This window comes from Heloderma suspectum, chromosome 4 (genome assembly GCF_057233095.1).
Source record: "Heloderma suspectum isolate Gila_16-S chromosome 4, 16-S_ref, whole genome shotgun sequence".
Taxonomy (NCBI): Eukaryota; Metazoa; Chordata; class Lepidosauria; order Squamata; family Helodermatidae; genus Heloderma; species Heloderma suspectum.
In genome coordinates, this window is record NC_139461.1 from 220,327,173 (window position 1) to 220,347,158 (window position 19,986).

General features: G+C 41.5%; 1 protein-coding gene across 4 annotated transcripts in view; it reads right to left on the minus strand.

Annotated features, from left to right (window-relative positions):
• The window catches only part of NFIA (nuclear factor I A), a 439,446-nt gene that overhangs the window by 381,335 nt on the left and 38,125 nt on the right, over nt 1–19,986 (minus strand). The window lies entirely within an intron of this gene.

Here is a 19,986-nt window from a genome sequence, read left to right on the forward strand (position 1 = left end):
AAACCTCCCCTCCCCATGTGCAGTGGTCCTGATCCGATTCAAGGGCCTGTGCAGTTACTTTGGACTAAATAATAATTCGAGGTGAAGCTGCACACTAAGTAATTAATGTAACATATAGTTTGACTCTCAGTCCTAATAACTTCAGGTTTCAAGCATTATAGCAAGTGGAACCACTTGGATGCACATGCACCTTATGCTTCTAGTTGTTGCACTGCTGTGGAAACATCTGAAGGTAGGCTTGCATAGCAAAGATTTAGAAGTTTCAGCAGTGCATCTAACTTGTGAATCTTATATGAATATTCTCCTTGGCAGCAGTGCAATAACAAGAAAGGTGAGACACGCAGAGTCCCCTGCCCCAATTTGCTAAAGTGAGGGTAAAACTACATGTTACCTTTAATATATAGGTAAAGGTAAAGGTGTCCCCAACCAGTCGTGTCCGACTCTAGGGGGTGATGCCCATCTCCATTTCTAAGCTGAAGAGCCAGCGCTGTCCGAAGATGCTTCCGTAGTCATGTGGCCGGCATAACTGAACACTGAGGTGCATGGAACGCTCTTATCTTTCCCGCCAAAGCAGTACCTATTTATCTACTTGCAATTTCTTGCTTTTGAACTGCTAGGTTGGCAGGAGCTGGGACAGAAGACGGGAGCTCACTCTGTCACGCGGCACTTGGGTCTTGAACTGCTGTCCTGCCGACCTTCCGGTCTGCAGTTCAGCGTCTTAACCACTAAGCCACCGCGGCCCCTGTACCTTTATTATATAGCATGCAGCTATGCCAGTGCTTTTTTCATACTCAAAAGCAAGTGCGGGGACCCAACTAGATTGTGAACCTAGCTTGCGGCATAGGAGGGCTTTAATCATTTGCTCCCCACTGTGATCCTCATCCAGATTCACAGGCCCACACCTGCAATTTGTATGGGGGGGGGAGCACATTTGCCTCAGTGTGTACTTTCTTCTTATGCAAATCACAGGCATGGGGCTCCTGATCTGTATCAGGGGCCACAGTGGTTCCCCTACTCCCCAAAACTATGGACAACACTATGGCTGAACCAGACTGGAGGCCCTGTGTTTCCTTTTATTAAGGAAAAAAAAAGCATCACTGAATGCTATGTATTAAAGCTAATGTGTGGTTTGGGTCTGAGCCAGTTTGCTCATGTGACACAATATGGGAGTGGCAACAACACCTTTGCCCTCCGCCCCTGTGCCACACTGTTCCCTCCAAGCTTGTGTTCCAGCTTGTTGCAGCACCCTGCAAAACAGTATAGCTGCCAGGAGAAGGTAGTGAGAGGCAGCTCTTCTTCCCTCAGGCATGCACTTTCCTCCATGAGGAGGTCAGCCCCTTGGGATGTTTCTCGGCACCTGGGAAAAGCCCTTTCATTTGAATGGAGGCTCAGCAGCTGTTCATCTGTGCAGTAGAAATATTTTGTTTCATGTGCATTCCCTGCCCATTTTTAGTTCTGTTTCCTCTTTCAATCTCGGGATTTCCTTGGTTCTTTCCCTTTGTTTTACTTTTTATTTATCTCTTTATTTTCCTCTTGTTTCTCGCTTCTGTTCTCTCTCTCTTCCACTTTCTCTTCCTTTGGCCTCCCCACCAATCCTTTTTATCTTTCTCTTTTCTCCCCCCCCCCGCTTCCTTCTAGTATTGTTTTCTTCTCCTTTCCTTCCTTCCATATTTCTTCACAGCACCAACTCTTAGCCCTTCCATCCCAGCAGGTATACCTTGGTTAGAAAGGGAGTCCGGGCATGCGTGCAAGAGAGAGAGAGACACACACACACACAGAGTGTTCGAGTATGCAGAGCAATCCTGTGTAGGTCTACTCAAAAGTAAGCCCAAATGTAAGCAACTTCAATTGGATTTACTCCCAGGTTAGTAATTTTAGGATTTCAGCCTTAGAAAGGCAGGGAGGTGTGCATTGATCACAAGCTTTGGTTTGGAATCTGATTTTGTAATTCAGAAAACAGCCTGATTCACCTAAGATTAATTTGGAGGCTGGCCAATTTGACATAGGGCTCTATCTGAATCTTGATTTGGAAATCCAAAGCTTTGTGCTTCCCACTGACTATTGCTGAATGTCAATTAATGATTATAACTTTTTTACATTCACAGGCATAGTACGCTTTTGGGTGGGGATGAAACCTGTCAAATGTCAGACAAATAGGAGCAGAGACTTTTGTGCTAGACACCTTTATATTTTGTATTTATTTTAAAAAGTGAACTGTGAATTACTTTTTTACTTCTTGGCAGAATTAGATGAAAATTGCAAGTATAGTTGCCCCTTCCGAGGAGACCAAGCCTACTAAGTTTCATATAAATAGGTTCAGGGGGTTTGTGCAAGCCGTCTTCAGTCTGTCAGCCCAGAACTCCTATCAGGAGAATTGTGGGAAGCAACTGATGAACAAAATTGATTATTAGGGACTGTCATAAATGGTTTCTTCATGGTTTAGCAAGTTGGTCAACAAATATTAGAAGCTGGTAGAGATTATATGTGGATGTCAGGGATTGAGTATTCTACTAGATATGTCCAATTTACAGCTAACCTCCATTCTTGTGATATTTGTAACTCCAGTTATTATGTACCACTATAAACACTTACAAGCAGAGCTCTCTAAAACCAAATGAGGTAATAAAAATGTTCCTGTGTAGAGACATTTTTATGCATAATCAAATCTAAAGTTAAAAACTGGCAATGTTTCTGATAAAGCACTGTGAGTCAGAATACTGAAATTTGGTCCTTGACATTATAATTTTGGGTGAATGTTTTCTTTTTTTAAAAAACATGCTATTAATTAAATATCAAAGAGAGCTACTTTAGGTATACTAATTACTTAAATTAACAAATGTCATGCTACCCATGCCAAATAAAAATGAGAAACGCACTGTAATGACAACTTCTTTGATTAATATGATCGATCATAAGTTGCATTCTTTTACAGTTGCTCCTAATAAAGGACAAACAGAAATGTTTCGCACCTAAACACTTTAGAGCTTCACTTAACTTTCCAGTGCTTTCCTTACAGTGTATATAATTCATTTTGCTGATCAATGATACCCACGTCTATTAACTAGTAATTAATTAGCAACCCTAATGGCAACGTGACAGTGCTTTGCAGTGCAATGCAATGCAGAAGAACCAATCTAAACATTTAGGACTGCTCACAGAGAACTAGTCAGAATAAACACTAGCCTTGCACATGAAATTTGATGAATATGTAGTAGAATAAAAGCAAGAACATGCCACAGACACACTTTTTGGATTGCTCAAGTCATTAAGCCATAGCATACACTTTACAGTGTGCCAATATAATAGAGCACATAGGGTGTTACCAGAGAGATCTGGATTCAAATTTCACATCAGTCATGAAGTTGGCTGGGTTGCCTTGGACATGTTACTATCTCTCAGCCTAAAACTATTTCACTTGTTTGTTGCGATGATAAACATGCAATGATAAACACATCTATGCTGCCCTGAGGGCTGTGAAAGAAGGGGGGGGACACAAATGTAGTAAGTAAAATAAATAAATTTTCCTGATTTCATGCAAATTACTTTCAGTAAATCTGGGCGTACACCTTTAGATAAGACTAGATGTATTTGAATTGGTTCCAAACTACCTTCACACCATTGCTTCCTGCCTTTCCTTTCCTCCAGGAGCCCTCTGGGACCCCTGGCATGTCGCTGCACCCAGTAAAGTGTTTTGCAGAATTGTGTGCTTTTTCATAGTGATCAAAATGGTGGGTCTGTATGAACAAATATGATGGTACCCACATGCATATGCACCTAGCAGTATCAGAACCAGGAAAGTCCTGAGAGCACTAGAAAAAGAGGCAGCATAGAGCAACCTTCCTCAGCCTGGTGCCCTCCAGATGTGTTGGACTGCAACTCCTGAAATTCCCACCCTAGGTGGAAATTATGGGAGTTACTGTCATCGAATCATAGAATAGTAGGGTTGGAAGGCACCTATAAAACCAATGAGTCCAACTCCCTGCTCAATGCAGGTATCAAAGTCAAAGCATCCCTGACATGTGGCTGTCCAGCCTCATCTTGAATGCCTCCAGTGTGGGACAGCCCACTACCTTCCTCAGTAATTTGTTCCATTGTCGTATTGCTCTAACAGTCAGGAAGTTTTTTCCTGATGTTCAGCCGGAATCTGGCTTCCTGTAACTTGTCTAATTCGTCATGAGGGTGCCAGGTGAGGGAAGGCTGATGTAGATCAGGGGTAGGCAGGAACTAGACCACCAGATGTTTTGGATTTGAGCTCCTAGTATTCCTGACCAATGGCTATGCTGGCAGGGGTTTCTGGGAGTTGAAGCCTACCTTCTGCTCACCCCTGGCATAGATGATGTCCCTGAAGCTTGTCTTGTGCCCAAGTATCTGAATAAAAATACAAACACATGCATACTAGATGTCATATATAACTGTAATTTTAAATCTGTCATTACTGAGATCTCAACTTCAAATTATATTTCTCTTAAAATAAAAGGTGTGAATACAATTTAGGGTCAAGTCCAGACTTTTTTTCCTACTAGTTCCATAAAGGTTGAAGGGGGGGATATGTGTGTAAACATGCAGGGGCCAGGAATCACTGGGAACCATGGCCAATTGTGACTATACTACCTATATTTATTTAGTACATTTCTGTACTGCACAATAGTCGAAGCTCTCTGGGTGGTTTACATGTTCCCACGTGTTCACCAAGTTTGTGACTCATGTGGTGAGGCAGACTTCAAAGCCAGGACTTTTAGGTCAATATGAACAATTTCTATACTGCCTTTTTGCTTTTCTATGATTTCTCATCAAGTTTCTATAGCACTGCACTATGTGGTTCAACTACCAATGTGCCTTGTCTTCTTCATTTTCCCTTTGATATGTTTATCTCAAGGCTGAGAGCTGCTTTGGCTATTACCTTGCTGTGCAGGACAGGATGCAGACATTTCCCATGCTTCCTCTTAATCTGTAACAACGTCACACCCCAAATTCACCTCTTTTTTTTATTATTATTATTAAATTTATTAATCGCCCATCCAGCTGGTCACCCAGCCACTCTGGGCACTGTACAACATATAGTAAAACAGTTTAAAACAAAATTCAACGGTAAAAACATTTTCTAAAATACCCTAACCCACCCCAAATGCCTGCCTGAACAACCACGTTTTTAATGCACGACGGAAGCTCATTAAAGAGGAGGCATGGCGGAGTTCCCTAGGGAGGGAGTTCCACAGAGTGGGGGCCACCACAGAAAAGGCCCTCTCCCTCGTCCCCACCAGTCTAGCTGTCCAGGCTGATGGGACAGAGAGAAGGCCATCCGAGGCTGATCTTGTTAAGCGGCCTGTCTGGTGCTGCTGGAGGCGCTCCTTAAGATAGGCTGGGCCAGAACCATATAGGGTTTTAAAGGTCAAAACCAACATTTGAATTTGGCCTGGAAAACAACTTATTTATTGTTTTAAACTGTTTTATTGTATGTTGTACATCGCCCAGAGTGGCTGGGTGGCCAGCCAGATGGGCGATTAATACATTTAATAATAAATAAATAAAATAAACTGGTAACCAGTGCAACTCCTTCAGCACTGGAGTGATGCGATCTCACCGGCGGCTGCCTTTAATCAGGTGAGCCGCCGCGTTCTGTACCAGGGCAGCTTCTGAACCGTCTTCAAGGGTAACCCCACGTAGAGCGCATTACAGTAGTCTAAACGAGAGAAGACCAGGGCATGTACTACCGATGGGAGCAGATGGTCGGGAAGGAAGGGGCGCAGCCGCCATATCAGATGGAGTTGATACAGTGCTGTCTGGCTCACAGCTGACACCTGAGCCTCCATGGACAGCTGGGAGTCCAAAATGACCCCCAGGCTGCGGACCTGGTCTTTTAAGGGTAGCCATACCCCATTCAACACCATGTCAACATCCCCCAGCCTCCTCTTGTCTCCCACCAAAAGTACCTCGGTCTTGTCAGGGTTCAGCTTCAGCTTATTCAGGGTTCACCTCTTTCCACCTGGAAGATGTGCAGACTCCTGACTTACGGACAGATTGTGCACTTCCCTGGCAAGAAGGTTAACAAAGTCTATATTTGAGACATGATAATGTTGTGTAAGAACAGGAAGTACAGGTACCTTGTGAATCCTCTTCCTACATAGAACATTACAGAGCAACTCAAATCATCTTCTGTCTTTGCTTGTTTTAGTTAACACTTGGACAACCTGGTTGTTAAATCAAGTGCTAAATATAAAACGGAAAATTTCTGAAGCAGATGCTTTGATGACCATTGGATTAATACTTTAGATTTATTCACTACAAGCATTTGGTCTTCAAAGTACCTGGGATTTATATACATTGTTGCCATTAGCATTAACAGTAGCTAGACATATATAGTAATTTTTCATCCAGTCCAGGGGAGCTCCTGAGAATGAAACAGGTCAGAAGACAGCTGTAGCGTAAGCAGCGTAAGATTCATCATGAAGGTGATCGGGCACTCGTAAGAGCGTATAATCATGCCTACTGCATGGCGGTGAAGGCAGAAAAGAAGGCTTACTTTGCCACCTCCCTTGAGTAGCCATCCAGCTGGAGTTTTCAAAGTAGTTCAGGGGTTGCTTATATCAAACCCAGTGAATCCAATGCTAGAACATAAAATCATAGAATAGTAGGGTTGGAAGGGGCCTATAAGACCATCAAGTCCAACCCCCTGCTCAATGCAAGAATCTAAGTCAAAGCATCCCTGGCAGATGGTTGTCCAGCCTTGCCTTGAATGCCTCCAGTGTGGGTTCAGAACCCTCAGAGCCTGGCATTCTTTAGAAAAGGGGAGCACAACCCCGTTACTTCTTCATGATCTCTCAGCGGCTTTGAAGACCATTGACCATGGTATCCTCCTGGTATCCTCTCTCCATGAGCTGAGAGTTGGAGGTACTGCTCTACAGTGGTTCAACTCATACTTGTGGGGTCAGCTCCAGAGAATAGCATTGGATGACTGCACCTCAGCCCCATGGCTGCTGAATTGTTGGGTGCCACAGGGCACCATCCTGTCCCAATTGTTATTTAATATGAAACCATTGTTTCATATTAAAGTGGTCATCAGGAGATTTGGGGCAAGGTGTCACCAATATGCTAATGACAGCCAGCTCTATTTCTCTGCGACATCTGAATCAGGAGAGCTGTGCGCATTCTGAACCAGTGCCTGGATGCAGTTATGGCTTGGATGAGGGCCAATAAACTGAAGCTGAATCCCAATAAGACAGAGACCCTATGAGTTAGAAGTTACTAGGTCTGGGAATTGGGGTGTTTGCCTTTTCTGGATAGGGTTGCACTCTCTCAGAAGGAGCAGGTTCATAGTTTGGGGGTGCTCCTGGATACATCTTTGTTCGTGGAGGCCTAGGTGCCCTCAGTGGCCCCGACAACCCATTACCAACTTCAGTTGGTATGCCAACTAGGCCCGTTCCTGGATAGGTATAGCCTAGCCATGGTGATCCATGCACTGATAACCTCACAATTAGACTACTGCAATGCACTTTATGTGGGGCTGCCCTTGTGCACGGCTCAGAAGCTGCAGCTAGTGCAGACTGCAGCAGCTAGGGTGCTCACTGGGATACTCAACTATGCTCACCTAACATCTGTGTTAAAAGAATTGCACTGGCTGCCTATTAGCTACTGAGCCACATACAAGGTAACATTATTGTCACACAAAGCCCTAAACAACTTGGGACCAGGAAGCCCGCAAACTGCCTTCTCCTATACGTACCCAGGCAACCTTTAAGATAATCAGAGGAGGCCTTGCAGGTCATTCCAAACTAAAGGAATGTCACCATGCAATTCCACAATTGTGGGCATTCTCGGTAGTGGCACCCACCCTTTGGAAAACCCTCCCTTGTGCAGTTTGAGAGGCAGAAAATGTGACATCTTTCAAACACCTCCTGAAAAAGCACCTGTTCCCCCAGGCTTTCCCTGGGCTGTAATTAAATTAATTGTGCTGCTCCATTTTACTGCTCCTTATATTGCTTTTATTGTAATTGTTTTAATGTTGTGTTTTTAAATGTAATTTTAATATTGATAGGTAACCCTCTTAGGGATTTTATTATATTTAGTGGTATATAAATATTACAAAATAAATAAATGGGGAAAATAGTGTGGATGAATATTTTTCTGTTAAGGGTTTCTGCTTCACTGAAAAACACTCTGTCTCTTTTTACAATTGTACTGTAGTTCTATGTGCAACCACTATGAATATGGAAAACAAAGATTCAATCCACTGTAATTATATAAGCTTTTCTAGTGGTATGCCTCACTGGCAAGATCATACATGTTTGAATTATATGACCAGCATACTACTGTCATGTAAACAAGAGAATCTTCTAAATTAACACACTGCATTTATGTGGCATATAAAATCAATTATGAGTTCTAAATAAAATGCAAAAGTAGCAAGACTGCAGCTCAGCTCAGTTTAATGGTTTCACAAGTATTAATTCACTATAATCTTTAGGTTACAAAGCTTATCTAATATACGATCAAAAGTATGATCAAAAGAGTGAAAAGTGGAGAGCAATACATGACTTGTTGCACTAAGTCATTGTCCCTTAAGAACTAATTGTCCAGATGCGTGCAGAGACAGTAGTTTATAATTTTCATTATGAACCAATATCTGGAGGGGTGTTAAATTACTCCGAATTCATTACAAATTAAATAATTAAGTTCTAACAAGGTAATACAGGACTTAAATATTTAGTAATATTATAGTCCGGTGTAACTATAACACCGCTACGAAACAGCTTATCAAAAATACATGCCATCATGAACAGATAACCTTCCAAAGAACATTTTCCACTTCAGAACATTGACTGAGTATGAATTCAGTGCCAGAGCCTATGTACATAGTTAGCCTATGTACACCAGTTGATAGGAACATGGGTCGGAGGGTGCTGCTGCACTCGTGCCCTAGTTGTAGGTTCCTGGTTCAGCTGGTTGGCCACTCTGTGAACAGAATGCTGGATTAGATGGACCCTTGGTCTGATCCAACATGGCTTGTCTTATGTTCTTATGAAACAACACACACTTCCCTTTAGTTCTAAATGTTTTTTTAAAAAAACCTTGTGAATATGTTTTGATTTTAATATACTAGGTTCCCAATTCTTAATCCATCCATTTTTTACTAGCATCTTTAAAAGAATTAATTACACAAATGTATGTGATTGAGTTATTCAGGACAGTTCACATGGCAAGAAAAGTTTTGGAAAGCAGTCTAACAAGGTCAATGATTGCATAGAAGCTATAATCAGTTAGTGAAATAATCAATACTTCATTAACATATGAGAGAGGAAGATCCAGGGGGAGGGAGGAAGATAAGAGAGAAGCCAACTGTCCTAACTACTCAGTGAAACCATTTTACTGGGAGAATATTAAAAACAATTGAACCTTGATATTTATTTTTAATTGTTCCAGCATTTCATGAGCTGATGAACAGATCTCATCAAAAAAACCTTTTAGCATTAGCAAATATTAAGTGGGCCTCTGTAAGGAAGTGCTAACATATGCTTAGGAAAGTGCAGGTTTCTCTGTCATCCACATTATGCCCAACCAAATTTTTGTGTATGCCTGGGGGCATCAGAATGACTATCACATCCACAAGATTGAGAACTTTATGGCTTTACCAATTATCTGATTGATTGATTGATTGATTGATTGATGGTGATGAAGATTTGTTATCTTCCCTGGGGTCTTTCCTGCTTTGTTCCATGGCTGGAGGAGAAGACTGATCTTTGCCAACTGCACTGTGTTTTAGGGTGGATGCGGTGGGCTTTGGCCCAGTTCACAAAAGCAGCCATCAAAATGGCTGGCTACTTGTGACACATCTGCGAGGGCATGACTCCACTTAGTAAGCCATTTGTGTGAAGTTGCTCTCCACATGGTTCGTGCAGTTTTAGTCATGCCATCACTGGAAGCCCTGAGTGGTATGGGGAACCACTTCACACAAGTGGCATACCCATGCGGAGCTCTGCCACAAGCAGCCATTCAAACAGATGTCTGCATGTGTGAATTGGACCTTTGTTTAGGATTAATCCAATGAGAACTGCAATGGAGTGCTAATCTCCTAGCCTGCCTGTTAGAATGTTGCACTAGATGCGGAAGCACAAGTTGCTTTATCTCTACAGACCAAAGTTGCCAGTTATCACACTGGGTTGTGCCCACCCCCCTTCTTCTTTTGAGGAAAACTTTTTTTCTGATAAAATTTTAAAGTTTTCCTAGAATTAAATAAGAAACTGCAGGAAACACTATGCATGATTGTAGTTGCTTTTAATCAAACTGTGATTTCATCCTGGGTAATGTATACAGTACACCCAGGTTTTCTTCCCAAATCCTATGATCTGTTTGTATTAATGATCAGAGCAGTATTTCTACAGTTATGATGAAGCTCTGAAATATCTCAGGCCCTACTTTCACAAACAATAAATGTATGGGACTAAAGAGAAATCTAAGTTCCATTAAACATCAAAATATTTAATATTTTTCATCTGTATCCACTTCTAATGGTACTCCTCAAGAATATCATATTTCAATTTAATAAGTTTAAACAGGCATCTATAAGTTAATCATTTGAGCCCCAGAGGCAGCAAACTGTTTCATTTCTACAGTCCAAATCCTGTGCTCCTTTGTTTTTGGAAAATATTTTTCTGAGTAAGGATATATGATAGGTGGGGTTCAATATTTGCAACAACCTCTGGAAATCTGAAAACACTTGGAGAATCAAAAGTGGGCTCTAGTCCACAATGCTGTAAACATGTCAGTTTGAATGAGTGTTGGGAAAGGAGAAAATAACTCCATTGTACTATAATTTAAAATGCTAAACTTCAGTTCCTATGAACGTTTTATAGAAGGAAGAGATTTCAAACATGATTCTCATGGTCCAGCCATTTTATCTGATTGAATTTAGACTGGCACCAAAATAATTACTTTATTTTATTCAGAAAAAGAAAACTGAAGTCCACTATTTTTTGACCAACATGATGATGGCTTCTATCATCTCTGAATAATGGGTTCTGGGGGGAAAACTGACAATGTTATATGCCTTTAATTCCAGGGAAATATCCCCCCACCCTTCCACTAAATTTAACAGCTAAGTAAAAGGGGTTTTATTACAAGTCCAAATTGTAATAAAAATATTAACAATCTAACTTCAGCTTTAAAAAATTATACCTAAAACATTATACATACATGCCCATATTTCCAAAATATACTGAAAAAATACAACTGGGGTTCAGCTTCTTAGGCAATTCTTTGTTGCTTTGCTTTCACGTATTTATGCAAATAAGATGTTAATTAGGGTAATTGTACCTTAAATTATGCTTGTGTAAACCTCTCCTTTGGTAGGAAAGTGTGGGAATCTAGGCAACTGGTTTTTAAAACAGCTGTACTAACTGTCCTGAAAAGTAAAACATACCAAGATCACTTACATGTCTTTACAATTTGTTTTTATGAGGTGTAACGTTTTTTCAAATACTATCATTTTTGCTTTTTTATATTGCAAGTGACAGTCTGACATTTTACAACTGGCTTATTGAAAACAAAACTGAGCACTCTTGCTGTAACGGACATTAACTACTGAATAGAGATTGAGATGCTAATGAGATGAAAGAGGCTACAGAAAGTTTTGATGAATGCTGTACACACTCTTAACTACCAGTGAATATGAGTTAACCACCACCATCTACACCACTGTTTGCTAAAATGTAGCCCTTTAAATTAATCATAGTAGCAGTATTTAATAGAATGCAAAATCTCCTTTCTGATGGCCATAAAGCGCAAGAATTGCACCCTCTTGCATTGCAGTCTTTCATGCCTAACACTGTTGCTTGTTTTCATTTGAACTTTTACAAATGTTCAGAAAGAGAGGAGGGGGCAGGGTGGATACAGTAAGCAACAAAGTATAAGGAGCTTTTTTATTCATTGCATCTTTTGCAATCTTGTTCATATGAAGCATTCCTACAAGTTATGTGTTACAAACAAGCGATGCAAAAATCACGTATTGGAGTGGGGGAGATCAGCACAGCTAATTGTGTCTAGGAAAAACAACCCAGGAAAAACAGTGTAAAGTAATAGCACCTTTCAACAAAGAATTTTCAGATGGCCCTTTCTCTTTTTCAGCTACTTTTGCTGACATCTAAGAATAGCTTGCACAAAAATCTAATATAATTTTCAATTACATTTGTATTTTGTAGATGCAATTGTGCAGTCTTCAGTCCAGCAAATGCCCCAAAGAGATAGAGCCATACCCATGCATACACATTTGGGCTTCATAGTTTCCCGCCTGGGACAGCTAACTGTTTCATGCAAGTACTATGTTGGCTTTTCCTCCACTATGCTATGTTGTGGTGGTTAGCATTTACAATGGAATCAGATTGATTCCATTTGCCCATGGATTCCAGGAAGTAAAGCAGTTCAAGGGATCATCACATTTCTTAAACCAATGCAAAATACTACTGTGTTATTTCTTTCTAAAGTGTCAATCCCTAATATCCTTTCTGGTTCTAGCCAATTTTCATCTTGGCAGGACGATGTGTAAATCTGTGCACTCAGAAACATTATAGGCTCACTGGCTGTCAAAATTTTGACTTGGCCAATGCCTCGGTGGTATCCCTGTCATTTCAAAAGGGTAAGAAACTCCCCATCTTGGCATATACCGTGTCCTAAAAAAGCAAGTTAAGCCAAAAAATCAGCCTATTATCTAAATTTAAAATTATATCTCCCATAAATATGCAGACACCCAGCTATTGATACTGGGTTGTTAAATGCAACAGAGCTTAGTTCCAGCAGGTTTAAATATTGATTCAGACTCTTGGATAAATAAAACATATATCAGGTAATGATCAAAAGGGATACAGACAATGGGACCAGAAGCTCTATGTCTCTCTTTCACTGACTCCATACCTTTTAAGCTTAAATTTGTACACACTTTCACGCTGATTCACTGCTATCATATAGTCCTTAGGGGCTGATTATTTAAACTGATCTCTTTGCCCTTCAGCAGGCTCTTTCTCTCTTTTTTTGGAAACAGCGGCAGAGTGCGTGCAGAAATTCTAACTCTCAAAAAAGGGAACAAGCAGAGAAATGTGTGCTGCAGTTTAGAAATAGCCATTTAGCCAAATTGCATACCTGTGCTGTGTCAGCTGTATAGTAGATTCATCTCATTCCATTGGTCTAATGGATGGCAATTGAATTTAATTAGCAAAACTACTTTGACTTAGTCTCATACTGTGCTGAATGTAATGAAATCTTCCTCTCTCTCTCTCTGTTCAACTAAAGAATGTCCTTAAACTGCATTCCACTGTTAGAATATTAAATGCTATATATATTACGCTTAAGGACATAATGTTTCATCTTCCTTTCAAGGGATTTAAATTTATTGTATCACATAACAAAATATATTTTTAAAAAATACTTTGACTGCTAAATGTAGTTTTGAATCTAAAAACTTTAGGCTTCAAAAAGTTTAGATTCAATTACTACACTGGCTCAATTAGAAGCACTTTTATAGTATGAATAAAATGAAAATCCTTTTTGTGGATCAATACCTAAAATATAGTTCCATGCTTCATCCTGAAATGAAATGAGCCTTAATAAGTTATCTTCATATAGTTCTCTCAAAAATGCTGTATATCAGTTATGTATGTGCACAGATGTATACGTTTACTACGCATACATACATTCACACACAATTTTTCCTGTCACCATAAGATCTTTGCAATCACCATAAAGTATCATACCTGGATCTAACAAGAACTGAGCTTCCCTGCATCATGAGCACAAGAAGCCCACTTTTTCAGGCTTGCTGAGCACCTACGGTCCAGTCCCCGCAAAAGGATTGCATCATCAGGTAATTGTGAAGTAATTCTCCATTTTCTGAGTCTGGAAGGACCCCAGTGCAGCTGTCCAACTCTTGCAGGATAGCTGTTCCACTGAGAGTTGAATGCCCAAATTTTATTTGACAGCCTCAAATGAGGTTCAAATTAAGGATTTCCTTGGCTAGCAGCTGAATTTCAATTGCTGAAATATTTAGGAAACTCCTCTTAATTTTAAAACAAAATCTAACTTTTATTTGATTTACAACCATTGCTTCCTTTTATCCTTAGTAGACTGGATGAAGAAATATTATTCAGAAAGAACAGCCATGTAACATCCACACCATGTTCCCCCCTTCACCAGCTATTCAACTGCAGTAAAGGCATCTGTCATCAGAAATGTGATTGCCCCAAATTCTTATATTATCTGAATTCTCAAAGGATTTCCCACTATGTGTCTCCATGTACCTTCACAAAGAAAACTTCTGGTTTGCATAAACGTCTGATTATCCAGATATGAAGCATGGCAAAATCACCTCATTCCTCTGTCAAGATCCTTGGAAGGCAAGACCTTCTTTAACAGTAAATGGGATTTCCCACCACAACCAGTAAAACACACACATGGCAAAAACCATACATTCAAAATTACCTTCAGAATACAAGAGCATAAATTATACACACTGTGCATAATACTCAGCTTGGCTTTACTTAATTTTTTAAAACAAAATATGAATAAACATAACTATTGTTATATAGTGCGAGACACTACAGATGTTCCTAACAGATTTGAAGAAAATGTTATTCCTAACTTTTGACTGTCTAGCATACATCTCTATTACTAATTACTGCAGAATCTCTCTATCTTTGACTCTGAACCATAACTTCTCCTTCCAAACTATGGGTTGGATCTAGTTTTTTCCTACCAGCACAAGCATTCCCAGAACAGAGTTCTGATCAGGACATTCCCACCAGTGGGAAGGAGATCTTCACTGATTTCCCATCCCTCTGCAGTCCCCTGCACCACCTCCCACAGTGTTCCAGAGAGTCCCCCAATCCTCTAGAACAGATTGTGCAGGCATTGGACACTGTAGGGGGAGGTAGAATAAGAAAAAATAATCTCATCCCCCATTCCGCCAGCAGCAAATCTCAACTGAATCAAAAGCCTTCCATGGATAGAAGGAGCCCTTCCATCTGTGGGAGGAGGGCTCTGAATTTGAGCCCATGGCAGCAGGGCTTTATTTACCATTTGCCATATGTAGAGATGAAGGAGAAAAAAGCAACTTAGCTCACATTAAAGTGCAAGAAGAAAAGAAAGATCATCAGCAGTTCTAAGAATATTTACTTGGAATCTGATTGAAAACAATGGGGATTTTTAATACATATTGTTAGGATATGGCTAGAAAGATCCCATTTTCCAAAATGCTGCCCAATTGAGACATCTTGGCTTGGATGACAAGAGCTGCATAGACTCATGTAATTGGCTTGTGCTAAGACATTTTTGTCTTTACACAGCTGACCTCCATGGCATATCATAAGCTGATTTTAAAACTTTCTGCAACTGTGGCATTGGGGAGTGGGGGCGCTGCTATTTAAGAAAAGCAAATCTAAAGCCCCTCAGGCTTTTAGAATGAATTTTACAGTCCTTGGGATCCTGGTCTTTGCAATCTTTTTGGGAAGCTCTGCTTCAAGCCCATCATATCAGATCCTTTATAAGAGAAAATTAAACTCCACAATTTTGCAGGCCATCTCAGCTACCAACACTATAACTAGTCCCCCTGACTGCTCATCTCTGGAGTAGATCCAGAATGAAAAGGATTCAGAGTAAACGTACAGAACATGCAACTGCTCCCTAGTCAGAGAACCAAGATAATTCATGGATACACCCATCACTAGCCAGTCATAAAAAGTATTAGGTAGCTATCACTCCTTCTGGGAATCACCAATTGACAGAACCTGCCCTAAGGAACTCAACGAGTCTTTGGGAACTACATTTTCTAACACACCCACATGACATTTCTTCTACACAGAAGTGTTCATAGTCATACCTTAATACCTATGAAGAGCCAGGTATATGTCCTTGATCTGAAACATTTGGAAGGTCAAGATGTAAGCTAAGCTACTACAGCGAGTCTTGGCTCTCTATTACAAAAGAAACTTACATCAACCTGTTCTTTCTTCTACATGACATATGCTTCAAAGGCCTGGTCTACAAATGCAGCAGAATGAGGTGACAGAATCCAGAGGTGGTAAAGTACACAGTTGAAGGGGGGACATGCAATTTGTAATATTTCTTCATGTACTTAATTCCTGTCAGGAAAATAGCTAGCACCTCAAGGAGAAATATTCTGTCTCAGTCCAGTCATTGCTGTGCTAATTTTCTAACAGCAAAGAATTCACATTAACTATATACAAGAATAATGAGGTGTGGGAGCATTCAACCATAGTATCTTTCACCTGCTGTCTGAAGTGGAGGAGTCTATTCTGCACCTAAGGATACCATCTTCTACTGATTTCTACTGCATAGTACACCAGATTTACAGAACAATCCTGAAGCGGACTGACAGGGAGCTACCATTGCATTAATAGCCCTGGCTGAACAGAAGTGGCCATGGTGGTGGTGGTGGGGTCCCTCCCACTGATTACAATGGAAGGTAAAATGTCTAGGCCAGCCAGGCTGACATAGGTTGGAGCACCATCTGGCACCTTGGTGAGGAATGGAGGGGCATTGGATCCAGCTGAATGCCCCATTTGGGGGTCTTCATTTCATTTATTACATTCTGTCAGCAGTAGCCTTACACTCTTGAACCTTTCTGTAGAGTCTCAGGGCAAATGAGCCCTTACTCACTGGAAGATCTCTGCTAACATAGGGGAACCTCCATGGCATCCTAACCTCCTTCAGCCAGCAAATCTGGGGTTTCTGATTGCCGTGCTAGTTAGCAACAATTTAAAATATTGTCTACAAGCGATATTTTACAGGGCCAGAAGGTAATGTGGACTACTAGCAAAATACTCCTATTATCATTATATGTCCCAAAGCATTTTATTTCTGCCATGCAATGTCAAATTTCCTTCAGTACAACAGTGATTACAAATGTGGGATTTCCCCCCCAGCTGCATGAAAAGACTTCCCATTAACTGCATACAAGAATAATGAGGAATCTTAACATATAAATAACCAAAGGATTAATCCACCATGCACTACTATCATGCAACCTCGTTTCAATGAGGACTTCATGGAACCTGAGTTCAGTATACTGTTTATCAGGACAAGAATACTGGAAATCATAAAAGTTTTTGTGTTCTTTAATGCTTACGGTAAATTACGTTAATGGAAACTCCTATGGACAAATTATTCTTTAAGACTTTTCTGTTTTTCATTGGTGCAACTAGTATTGACTGCCTGACAGAGAATGACCAGAACAGATAGTGACATGTAGGCCATTTGCTTTGTCCATCACTTATCCTGCCTACCAGACTAGCATTTTTAAACTTAACTTCCATGTGCTGAAGAACCATGTTTCATCCATATGTTCAAATTATGAACATACAAACCTCATAGTTAACAAGAAAACTTGAGCCACCCATAATTGAAACTCAGCATCTTGCTCCAAACTCACCCATTTAATTCTTATCTCTGACTTGAACTCAGAGTACCAGAGATCAGAAAGTCAAAGCACTAAAGCTGATGCATTAGTATATTGAACTGCCATGTTGGCAGGCAAGACTGTGCAATTCTGGATAGATTCCAATCTAAAACAAAAGCAATCAATTTCCAGGTGTAAGGCAGGGGGGTGGAAATATGCTATTGTAGAGCAACTCACTCTGGAGCAAAACACAGAGAGGAAACAGGAGATGAAGAAGATGACATCACTAGGGCTCATAATGCGGCTGGACAGCATGTTTGTTTGTAGAAAGGTGCAGCATTACTAGAGTCTATTTATTATTAAGGAAAATGCTTTCATCTACTGATCGTATCTGAAACTGTGCACAGAGGCACCAAGTAATAGATCAACAGGGGGAACTGAAGAAAGGCAGTCTGCTGTGATTTTGTTTGAAAAGTATTAGAAAATTCTGTTCTGCCTGTCTAGTTCAAAATACATTATGATAATGATAGGGTTGACCATGAATTAGTTCACCAAACTACACAACTACTTGGGAGCAAGTCCAACTGAAACAAATGAGGACTTCTAAGTAGATATGCGCAGGACTGCATTGCCTGAGACGTAAACACCACCAGCTAGAAAAGCAAGAGTATCTTTAATACCCATCTAAGAAAGAATAACAAAAGCAAGCAACTACTAGGACCCAATCTTAAACCCACAAGCACATGAGTAAAAGTTACTGTGGTGGTGGTGGTCAATCTTTTTGGCAAGTGTGCCACAAGTTATATCCAATAAGATGATTAGGATAATATATACAGCCTTGTTTAGGGTATGTGTGTGTTGTTGTTTTACTCCATTCTAATGAGCCAAGAATGAAAGCAGCTATGCAGCATGGGAGAGGCAAATAGGAGTCTTTGCCATAACTAGGCCCTCTTGTGTATACCTGGAGAGGAGCAGAGGGCCTAGTAACTACTGCTGCCTGTGACACTTTTGTCACAGGTTGGTCACCCATAGATCAGTGACATAACTGAAATAAGTATTCCAGCAGCTATTCCACCAGGCTGCAGCAGGGGCACAGAACAAAAGCAGGGTGCTATCAGCCCTTCTGAAAAGCCTGCTTCAGGAGGCTTTGCTTCTCCCCAAGTGTCCACCAGCAGCTATTCCATCAGGCTACAGATGAGGCAGAGCCACTCCATTAGCTAAGCAGACAGACCAGCAAATTCTGGCTCCTCATCTCTTTGGGGGGTTTCCATTCCAGCTCATCTTGATAAGAAGACCAACAATGTCCATCCGCCATTACAGATGGTCATGATAAGAACCTGTAACATGAAGAACTGGTGTCTGAGTTTTCTTGTTTTCCTTTTCCCTCCCCAACACTTTTTTCCTTTCTGTGCTGTCTTTTTAGATTGTAAGCCTAAGGGCAGGGACTGTACTTATTGATTTGTAACGTGCTCTGGGAGTAGGGCTGTGCACCGCTTCGGCCCGAGGCCCGAACCCCAATTCAAAGCGGGCTGCTTCGGGTCACTTTGAGCCCCTTCTCAGGCAAAGTGGAGGGGGCACGAAGTGACCCGGATCGGATCAGGGGCTCTCCAAAGAACTCGGTGTGCTTTGGAGCTTCAGCACCCCTGGCCCAGCTGCACTGGTGCCTCCAGGTCCTTACCTGAGCTGCCGCCACCACTTGCACCACCATGTCTGGCGCCGCCGCCTCCACCACCATCATCACCAACACCAACACCACCTTTTCCTCCACCGCCGCCACTGCCATCATCGTCATCGCCGCTTGCCACCTTCTCCTCTCCAGGAACTTCCAGGAAGTTGCCATTTTAAAAATGGTGACTCCTTGCAGTAAGAGTAGGCGCGTGTTCAGTCCTGAGGAGCTGGCAGCGGAGGAGGCAGCGGGGACAAGGAGAAGGTAGTGGCAGCAGCAAGGGCAACGAAGAGAAGGCGGCGGTGGAGGCGGCAGTGGCAGAGAAGGCAGCAGCAAGAAGGTAGCAGCGGAGGTGGCAGCGGCAGTGGTGGAGAAGGTGGTGGCGACGCAGCAGAGGAGGCGGCAGAGGAGGCGGTGGCGACAGAGGAGGTGGTGGCGAGGTAAGGAGCTGGGCATTTGCGCGGGGGTATGGGGGGGCCGAAGTGGGGTTTGGCATATGAATCTGGGTTGTGGGCCAAGTTGGGTTGTGGGCCCCCAAATCAGCCCGAGACGAATAGAGCCCACCTCCAACGCCACGAAGTGGCTTCTGAGTCGGATCAGGTGGTCCCTGCACAGTCCTATCTGGGAGTCTTTTAGGCTAAAGAGTGGGGTAAAAATCCTTTAATTAATTAAATGATAAATAATATTGAGATTATTAAATCTGGTATCTATCGTACCCCCCTCTCTGTCCCCCCTACCCCACCAGTGTTATATAACTTATGGGCTCATTTTTAAAAAGTCATATTGTATTAGAGAGGTGCAGATATTTTTCTAAAGCATACACTGAACACTTGGGGCAAAGTAGTACCACACCCACTAGCCACGACTCCAAATGTTGGTGTGCCTGCTGGCCAGCCCCTCACCCACCCAACAGCTGCACATTCAG